The sequence below is a fragment of the Bison bison genome, unplaced genomic scaffold (assembly GCF_000754665.1).
Source record: "Bison bison bison isolate TAMUID 2011002044 unplaced genomic scaffold, Bison_UMD1.0 scf7180017864260, whole genome shotgun sequence".
NCBI classification, from domain to species: Eukaryota; Metazoa; Chordata; class Mammalia; order Artiodactyla; family Bovidae; genus Bison; species Bison bison.
The window spans coordinates 1,155,637-1,165,294 of NW_011494832.1; the positions used below are offsets into that span (position 1 = coordinate 1,155,637).

A 9,658-nucleotide genomic window follows, 5' to 3' on the forward strand; every position below is an offset into this window, starting at 1 on the left:
CGGGCTGGGGGCGTGCGGGGGCCGCGTGCGCCAGCCGGGAGCGGGCGGGGGGCTTCCCGTTCACTGCAGGCTGTTTTGCGGTCCCCGTGGGGACAGGAAATGGAGCCTGTAATTTCGGTCGCAGAGTGGGGAATGGCCGAAACTCATTTTCTGTATCGTTTTTGCCTCCTAGTTAATGCGCGGCAGGGTTTGTAGAACTCGATCTAGAGGACCCGCCTGGGTGTGTTTGGCTATGGAGGGAGATTTGAGGGAACGGGATCGGGAAAGGTTTAGTCTTGTAAAAGATGTACTTGATTATTAGACCGTTTAGACATGGTCACGAATTTATATTTGTGACACTGGCTCCCAACGCCAGAAAATCCTATCAAGAAAAGGGGTGTGGAGAGCATTGGCGTCAGCTGGAAGCTACCAGAGGCCTGAGCTTTTCATCCCTATTAGGGAAATGAGGTAGTGTGCAGGGCCTGGAGTGTGCTGTTTCATAAGGTACCCTCCCTCCACACTCCTCTCCCTTGAGTATTTTGAGTGGTCCTGTTTGAAATACCACCCTTCAAAAAGAATTTTCAGCCATATTCTTTTTTTTTCCCCTTTCTTGCAGCAAGTGATAAAATCAGGAACATTGACTTTTTTTTGGCCAGACCATATACTTGGCTGCAGAATGTTTTAGCATCAGAGAATGGCAGATTCTTTACTCTTTATTTTTTTTTTTTTAATTTATTTTTAAATGGAGGATAATTGCTTTACGCTCTTGTGAGAAAGGCACATTCTTAAGCAGTCTTTGCAGACAGGACTACACTGTCTTCTTTTAAAATGTAGGCTAAGCATATATAATTTTCAGAAAGTATTTTTGTAAAATAGTCCCGTTTAGCCATTTCATGCACAATGTTTTGAGAGTGGTACACGTGGAGACTGGTTGAAAATTAGGTTTTTATGTGATCAAAAGCTGAAAGCATGTAATGATCTTTATTATAAATGTACATTGGTACAAGGTATTGTCAAAGTATGTTTTAGGAAAAAAATGAAATGTCAAGCACTTTTAACATTACTAATCTAATGGTACCTTAGATCATGAAAAGTTCTCTGTATTTTTTCACAGTTTTACAAAATGCTGCACATGAGTATGTAACAACAGTGTTACGTCGATGGTCTGCCTGTAGTAAATTTTTGATATCTCAGCATAGCCATCAGGTACTCTGGCACAAGATAAAGGATCTCACAGCTTTGGAGAGTTTTGTTTCTAGAAAAGTGGTTTTGAGGATGGGATTTATACTACTTTTAGTCTGAGATTTTAGGTGATTTTTGTTTTAAAGCAATTTTGTTTGAATAATTATGTTTAAAAGTTGAAAGTGCCTGGAAGTCCGCGTTTACAGCTCAATATTAGTCTTACTTGTAATCTGTAAACAGTGTAATTGCACTTCTAAGTTTTTTGAGGAAGTGAATATGGATATAACATGGAATGGCTGAAAATAAATAAGCATTCTTTAATAATTCTGATTCAAAAAATGGAGCACATAAATCACTTTTAAAGTGAAATGGCTGTTAAAGAAAATGTTTTCTAATCTTAAATTGCATTTAGAATCCTCTGTTGAAGGCTATAGCTTACATTGTTAAGCCTGAATATAAGCAATGATAGCTTTTACATTAAGATGTTTTTTCATGATTTATAGGTTTTTTGAGTAGTGACTAGATAGTAACACTATGGTAAAATTTTCTTCTCTTTCTTGGATGGAAATGCTGTTTTTATAGAGAAAAAACTAAGTCAGTGAGGAGGATTGCTTTTAGTGTCTTGATGGTAAATTTCATGATGAAAATCTGATCGAGCCCCCAAACTCCATTAAACAATTAAGCTCCTGTATTTATTAGTAGAATTTTTTTTTTATAAGTTTTCAGTCAGAACTGCTGCATTTTCACATTGGCTACCATTCCAGCAGAAGTTATTTGGATTAAATGAAAGTGTGTGTATGTGTGTGTGTGAAAAGTAGGGCATTTTAATGTTACTTGAGTCAGAAGCATGATTTTTTTTTAAACCCTTTATAAAAGATGGGTCAGTCCAGATTGAGGACATATCCGTCGACAGCATATCTGAAAGTTAAAAGTGATGGACAGGGGGATTATAAAAATTTACCAGTCTAGGTCCATTAAGTATAAGGACTGATGCCTCACACACCTAAAAACTCTGAGGCCATCTTGTCATAGTGCTGGAGCTGACTTGCATGATAGCCTGAGTCATCAAGTAAAAGTTAAATTTCTTTCTTATAAAAAGTGGAAAACATCGTAGATTTTTAAAACTATGAATAACCAAGTTTTGCTGTATAAAGACGTAATCTACTAAAGAGGTCACAGCCCATTTTCCTGTAAGACTGAATAAATTATTAACTGATAAGTGTAGAAGATAAAAATGAATATTTGCTGGTGTCCGCCATTTAACTTATAGCAAAAAATAGAACAGGCATATTACTAGATAGTAAGCTGCTTTAACTGAATCTGGTAACCAATAAAACTTGTATTAATTTTCTGATTTTTGTTAGTATTTTTGCTTTGCCTTTATTAACTTACTTCCTTAAGAATGACCTTGCAAAGGATCCCAAGACAAAATCAGGGCATTTCACTAATTTTTTGCCTTGAAAGTGTAGTTACAGAATTTAATGAAAATAGAGGCTTTCCTTAGAATTGAATAATTTGATATATGTAAATACAGTGATTTTAAAGGGATAGATGTTCAAAGATTTTTCAAACTAGGCTTTTTCTTTATCTTTCTAATACTCTTATTCTGCAATTTTAGATTAAATTCAGGTTAAGAGTATTCTTATATACTCTTAACCTGAATTATTCTGACCAAATATTTGTCACTGGTGAGATAGTAGTTTACTGTGATTTTTATTTTATCGTGTAACCTTTTGTTTTCCATACTTTGTTTTTTCATTTGCTAAGGTTTGTCTCTCTCTGCCCTCTAGCAGCTCTATAAAATGCTTCTCAGTACAATTTTCCACATGGTCAAATCTATCAGATAAACTTAGCAGTTCCATTTATTCCTGTAGTCATCCCTTCTATAGCTGTCTTTCTTCCCGCTTTATTCTGGTTTGTTCTGTGTTTAAGCCTGCCTCAAAGCTGTCATCTTGGGACATTCTGGGAGTTTGTTTCACTTTTGTTGAGTCCTTTTTTCCTGGATCCCATGCCTTCCTTTTGGTTTGTTCCTTCATTTTGGCTTGGGAAGGTTTATTTCTACCCTCACACTTGACTGTTGGACTGTTGAGAGATTTCTGTATTGGAAATTATTTTCCCTTAAAAGTTTGGAAGTGTCACCTTATTGCCTGGCTTCCAGTATTGACGTTGAGAACTTTGATCTCCAAACAGCTGTCATCTGTTCTATTTGGGAGATTTCAATCCTTTAACCAAGTTTTAAAATTTCAGATGTCTTTTTTTAAAAAAATGTTTTATGAACTCTTCTCTGTCCGTATTATAGCATTTTATTTCTTTTTCACAGGTACAGCATCTTCTGTTACCTCTTCAAGGATATTAATTACAGTTTCTTTGGCATGTTCTTCCATGCCTTGCATTGTATCTGCTTCCTCTAACTTTTTTTTCTGTTTGTTTTGGTCTCTTTCTTTTTGCTCAGAGCTTTCTTCAGATCTGTATGATCCTTAGCAGTCCTGTATAATCAGGAGAATGATTGAAAGCTCACTGGGCACGCATGAGCATGTGTGAGTGCCCAGTCACTAAGTCCTGTCTGACTCTTTGCAACCCATAGACTGTGTAGCCCCCCAGGCTTCTCTGTCCATGGGATTTTCCAGGCAAGAATACTGGAGTGAGTTGCCATTTGCTCCTACAGGGGTTCTTCCCGATCCAGGGATTGAATCTGTGTCTCTAGCATTCGCAGGCAGAATTTTTTTTACTGTTGAGCCACCTGGGAAGCCCTCTCATAGCTTAGTGACTAATGAACTCCCTTGTTTTTTATCTTTTCTTTGTCTGTTTTCCTCTAGGTGGTGGGTAAGAAGGCTTTTTCAGTTTCTTCCTTCATTTTTCTGTTCATCTATATAAATGGGATAATGGAGAGAGGAGAGGATTGGCAGAAGTAATGAGTTTTGATGTTAGGGTTCTAATGCCGGATATGAGAAGAAAGCTACAAATCTCACTGATTTATAAATTTTCAGTTTATCTGCTTGTTTTCATACCAGCATGTCATTTTTCCCTTTTTCTGTGTGTGGCATCCCTGAGACTGGAGCCACACTCTTTATTCAGTTTTGCGGAATACCTCTCATTCCCTTAGGAGTGTGTGTGTGAGGGGGAGGGGGGCGTGTGGAGAGGTGGGAGGGTGAGGCAGTATGGTTCTGTCATCTTGCCTCTCCCAGCACCTCAAATTTCTAAGCCTTTCTGAGGTACTGTGGTGTGAACAGAGTTGTTTCTTATTATTTCTTTCTATAGGGATTTGTATTAACCTTCTTTCATTATGCCAGTTTATTTATTCCACCATCGGCTTTCTATCTTTGTAAGTTGTATTTCAGGTTACAATTATAATTTCACATAGTTATATTAAAAATGGAATTTATATTTTAGAATTTTTTTTTCTTCCCTTTATCGTTAGGGTCTGTTTTTCAAGAAAAGATCTTAAATTTTAGCCTTAATTTTGATTTGTGCCTATTTGTGGGACACTAGTGAAATGACTTAATCTTTTTGAGCTCATACTCTTCTGTTACTATAGATATTCCTTTTCACAGTGTGAAATTACATGAACCTGGCATATTGTAGGCATTTATAGGGATGTTAGTCCCTAACTCTTCTTTCCTATAGAAGACATTGGAGACATTTAGTTTCACTTAATTCATGGGTAGGTATAACCTATATAGTTTTCCCATTGGTATCCAGGTTTCTGAGAATTTTTGGTATTAGTATGAGCTGTACTAACTTGTTCAAAGAAGTTTATATTTCAGAAGTTTATATTACAGTTAACAGTAACTCATTCATTTTTCACCATCCTCAAATGAATTAAAAATTTCAAATTATGGAGAAGGCAATGGCACTCCACTCCAGTACTCTTACCTGGAAAATCCCATGGATGGAGGGGCCTGGTGGGCTACAGTCCATGGGGTCGCTAAGAGTCAGACACGACTGAGTGACTTCACTTTCACTTTTCACTTTCATGCATTAGAGAAGGAAATGGTAACCCACTCCAGTGTTTTTGCCTGGAGAATCCCAGGGATGGGGGAGCCTGGTGGGCTGCGATCTATGGGGCTGCACAGAGTCGGACATGACTGAAGCGACTTAACAGCAACAGCAGCAAGATAGCTAGATTAAATACAGGTTCACCAGTGTAATTTAAATTTCAAATAAACAAACACATTTCTATCAAAAAAAAATTTCAAATTACAGATAAACTATATAAATAGGATATTGAAAAAATAGTACTTGGTTTTAGAGTAAATCAAGATTGCCAGGAGAAATATCATTAACCTCAGATATGCAGATGACACCACCCTTATGGCAGAAAGCAAAGAAGAACTAAAGAGCCTCTTGATAAAAGTGAAACAGGGGAGTGAAAAAATTGGTTTAAAACTCAACATTCAGAAAACTAAGATCATGGCATCTGGTCCCATCACTTCATGGCAAATAGATGGGGAAACAATGGAAACAATGAGAGACTGTTTTTGGGGGCTCCAAAATCATTGCAGATGGTGACTGCAGCCATGAAATTAAAGACGTTTACTCCTTGGAAGAAAAGCTATGACCAACTTGGTATATTAAAAAGCAGAGACATTACTTTGCCAACAAAGGTCTGTCTAGTCAAAGCTATGGTTTTTCCAGTAGTCATGTATGGATGTGAGAGTTGGACTATAAAGAAAGCTGAGCACCGAAGAATTGATGCTTTTGAACTGTGGTATTGGAGAAGACTCTTGAGAGTCCCTTGGACTGCAAGGAGATCCAACCAGTCCATCCTAAAGGAGATCAGTCCTGAATATTCATTGGAAGGACTGATGCTGAAGCTGAAACTCCAATACTTTGGCCCCTTGATGTGAAGAACGGATTTGTTGGAAAAGACCCTGATGCTGGGAAAGATTGAAGGCAGGAGGAGAAGGGGATGACAGAGGATGAGATGGTTGGATGGTGTCACCGACTCAATGGACATGAGTTTGAGTAAGCTCTGGGAGTTGGTGATGGACAGGGAGGCCTGGCTTGCTGCAGTCCATGGAGTTGCAGAGTCAGACATGACTGAGCGACTGAGCTACAGTAAAAAGAATTCTGATGAAATAATTGTGGCTTCTGTAAAATTTTTGTGTGTGTGTCATTAAGGAGAATTAATAATAAAAGTACATTCTTACCAACAAAAGTAATTTTTTATTTCTTTAAACATTATTTTAAATACTTTAAACTTTATACATATTATTTTTTTGAATTGTAGGTTGAAAATATTTAACTTTTTATCATGAAAAAATTTAATACTAAGGAAACCAGAGCCATATGTCTTCTGGGTCTATCCATCATCCTGTTTTCAACAGTTACCAACAATTTACAATTCATGCTTTGTTACTTCTCCTCTACTTCTGTTTGTTTTTTGCTCAAGTATTTTAAAGCATATGCTGAATATATATCATTGACCCCCAGATAATTAGCATTGAATTTTCTTTTCATTATAGAATAATGCTTGTAAAATTTCAACAATTCAGTATATATATTGGTACTTTAAAGAGGGGCTTCCTAGGTGGTGCTAGTGGTAAAGAATCTGCCTGCCAATGCAGGAGTCCTAAGAGATGTGGATTGGATCTCTGGGTCAGGAAGATACTCTGGAGTAGGAAATGGCAAGCCACTCCAGTATTCTTGCCTGGAAAATTCCATAGGCACAGGAGCCTGGCGGATTACAGTCCCTGGGGCTGCAAAGAGTTGGACATGACTGAGTGACTTAACAAATACTTTAAAGACTGCAGTTTTCTTCCACTCCCAAACTATCAGAAACAGTATTTCAGTATCTCCTGAAATAAATAAGCTTATGTATTTTTTAGATTCTTTTTCAAAAATTATTTTTCAAAATGCTAGTAAAATACACAGAACATGAAATTAACATTCTTTTTTCTAAATTAATAATTTAGGCTAATTACTTTACAATATTGTATTGGTTTTGCCATACGTTGACATGAATCTGCCACGGGTGTACACGTGTTCCCCATCCTGAACCCCCCTCCCATGTCCCTCCCCATACCATCCCTCTGAGTCATCCCAGTGCACCAGCCCCGAGCATCCTGTATCCTGCATCGAACCTGGACTGGCGATTTGTTTCACATATGATATTCTACATGTTTCAGTGCCGTTCTCCCAAACCATCCCGCCCTCGCCCTCTCCCACGGAGTCCAGAAGACTGTCTATACATCTGTGTCTCATTTGCTGTCTTGCGTACAAGAGTTTTAGTCATACTTAAGTGTATAGTTTACTGCATTAAGTACACTCAAATTGTTATACAACTACCACCACTGCACCAGCCATTTTCAGAACTTTTTTCTTCTTGCCAAATTGAAACTCCATACCCTTTAAAGAATTACTCCTCTTTCTCTTCCCCACTGCTCACCCCAGCCCCAGCCCACCACCATTCTACTTTGTGTCTGTCTGAATGTGATAACTCTTAAGTACCTCGTATGAGTGGAATCGAAGTATTTGTCCTTTTGTGACAGACTTACTTCATTTAGCATAATGTCTTCAGAGTTCATCCATGTTGCAGCATGTGTCAGAATTTCCTTTCTGAAGGCTGAGTAATATTCCATTATATGTATATAACACATTTGGTTTATGCATTCATTCTTTGACAGATGCCTGAGTTCTTCTGTTTTTTTGGCTATAATGAATAATGCTGCTATGAGCAGGGTGTACAGATACCCAATTGAATCTCTGCTTTCAATTCTTTTGGGTGTATACCTCAGAAGTAGAATTGTTGAATGCTATAATAATTTTATTATTATTATTGTTACATTTATATTTGCCCATAAGTATTTTTTATATCAGTCGCACCATTTTACATTTTCATCAGCAGTCCCCAGATGTTAGGTTAGGTTTGTTGTTTTATTGTTGTTATTTTTAAGGTTAACTCTGTAGTATCTGAAAACTAAATAAGTAAGAAAACAAACTCCAATAACAGCTAATTGATGTAGATACTTGCAAAGTCAGTGTGCATTCAACCACATCAGTATAGGGGGAAAAAAAAATGAGGGGTTTGGTGGGAGAAAGAAAAGGCTTTTACTGAGTGCTTATCGGGTACCATGGTGTTAGCTTAATATTTTTCCATTAATATTTGGAGATTTGTTTATCTTTTTCAGAATTACATAGCTAATGTGTGAAGAATTTGAATCAACCCTGTCTTTGCTAAGATCTGAGCCTACTTTTTTACACAGTTAACTTGATTTTTTTTCCTTTTAGACTGTGATAACAGGAAGAGAGTAAAGATGAACTTTATTTTTACAAATTATTTTTCCCCTAACTTTTTATTATGAAAAAATTTAGAATTCAGAGAAGTTGAAAGAACAACATGATGATATTGTATAGATTTTCCTTACTGCGTTCCTTCTGTTAATATTTTATCATATATTTTCACTGAATCATTTGAAACTGAATTGTAGACATCATGACACTACATTCTTAAATATTCCAGCCCTCATGTCCTACAATTAACTACATAACCATAATAATAGAACAGTTAAGAAACTTAATATAGCCAGTCCATTTACAAATTCTTCCAATTTCCCTCAAACCCCTCATTGTACTGAAACATTTTCTGTTTTCTTTTTTTAATCTAAAATTATTCTGGTTACTTTTTTATATGATAAGTTGACTTTTTGAAAATACTAGTTTAAGATATTTGTTATAGATTTTTCTATTTTTATGATTTTTAAAGAGTTGCTTTATTGTGGTAGTATTGAATTTGTTCCTTTGTATTTCTTATAAACTGAAAGTGAGGTTTAAAGGCATGATTGATTTCAGATTAAATAGATTTGGTAAGAATATTTCACAGATGTGCTTCGTATTGTAGCCCATCAGGAGGCCTGCAATATTCAGATTTTGCTGTAAGTAATCATGTTACATTTAATCACTTGGTTGAGATGACCAGTGTCACCATTTTAATCGTTTATTTTTCACCTTGTATTTAGTTTATAATCTGTGGGGTGAAACTTTGCAAATACTTACTTTGCCAATTGTCTTTTACCTAATGACTTTAGTATTACTTCATGATCCCTGCTTGAATTAGCCATTTCAGTTCAGTTCAGTCTCTCAGTCGTGTCCAATTCTTTGTGATCCCATGAACTGCAACACGCCAGGCCTCCCTGTCCATCACCATCTCCCGGAGTTTACCCAAACTGATGTCCATTGAGTCGGTGATGCCATCCAACCATCTCATCCTCTGTTGTCCCCTTCTCCTCCTGCCCTCAGTCTTTCCCAGCATCAGGGTCTTTTCAAAGGAGTCAGCTCTTCACATCAGGTGGCTAAAATATTGGAGTTTTCAGCTTCAGCCTCAGCTTCCAATGAACACCCAGGACTGATCTCCCTTAGATGGACTGGTCGGATCTCCTTGCAGTCCAGGGGACTCTCAAGAGTCTTCTCCAATACCACAGTTCAAAAGCATCAATTCTTTGGCACTCAGCTTTCTTTATAGTCCAACTCTCACATCCATACACGACTACTGGAAAAA

General features: G+C 37.0%; 1 protein-coding gene across 1 annotated transcript in view; it reads left to right on the forward strand.

Annotated features, from left to right (window-relative positions):
* Window positions 1-9,658, forward strand: part of RSBN1L (round spermatid basic protein 1-like) — an 88,975-nt gene that overhangs the window by 745 nt on the left and 78,572 nt on the right. The window lies entirely within an intron of this gene.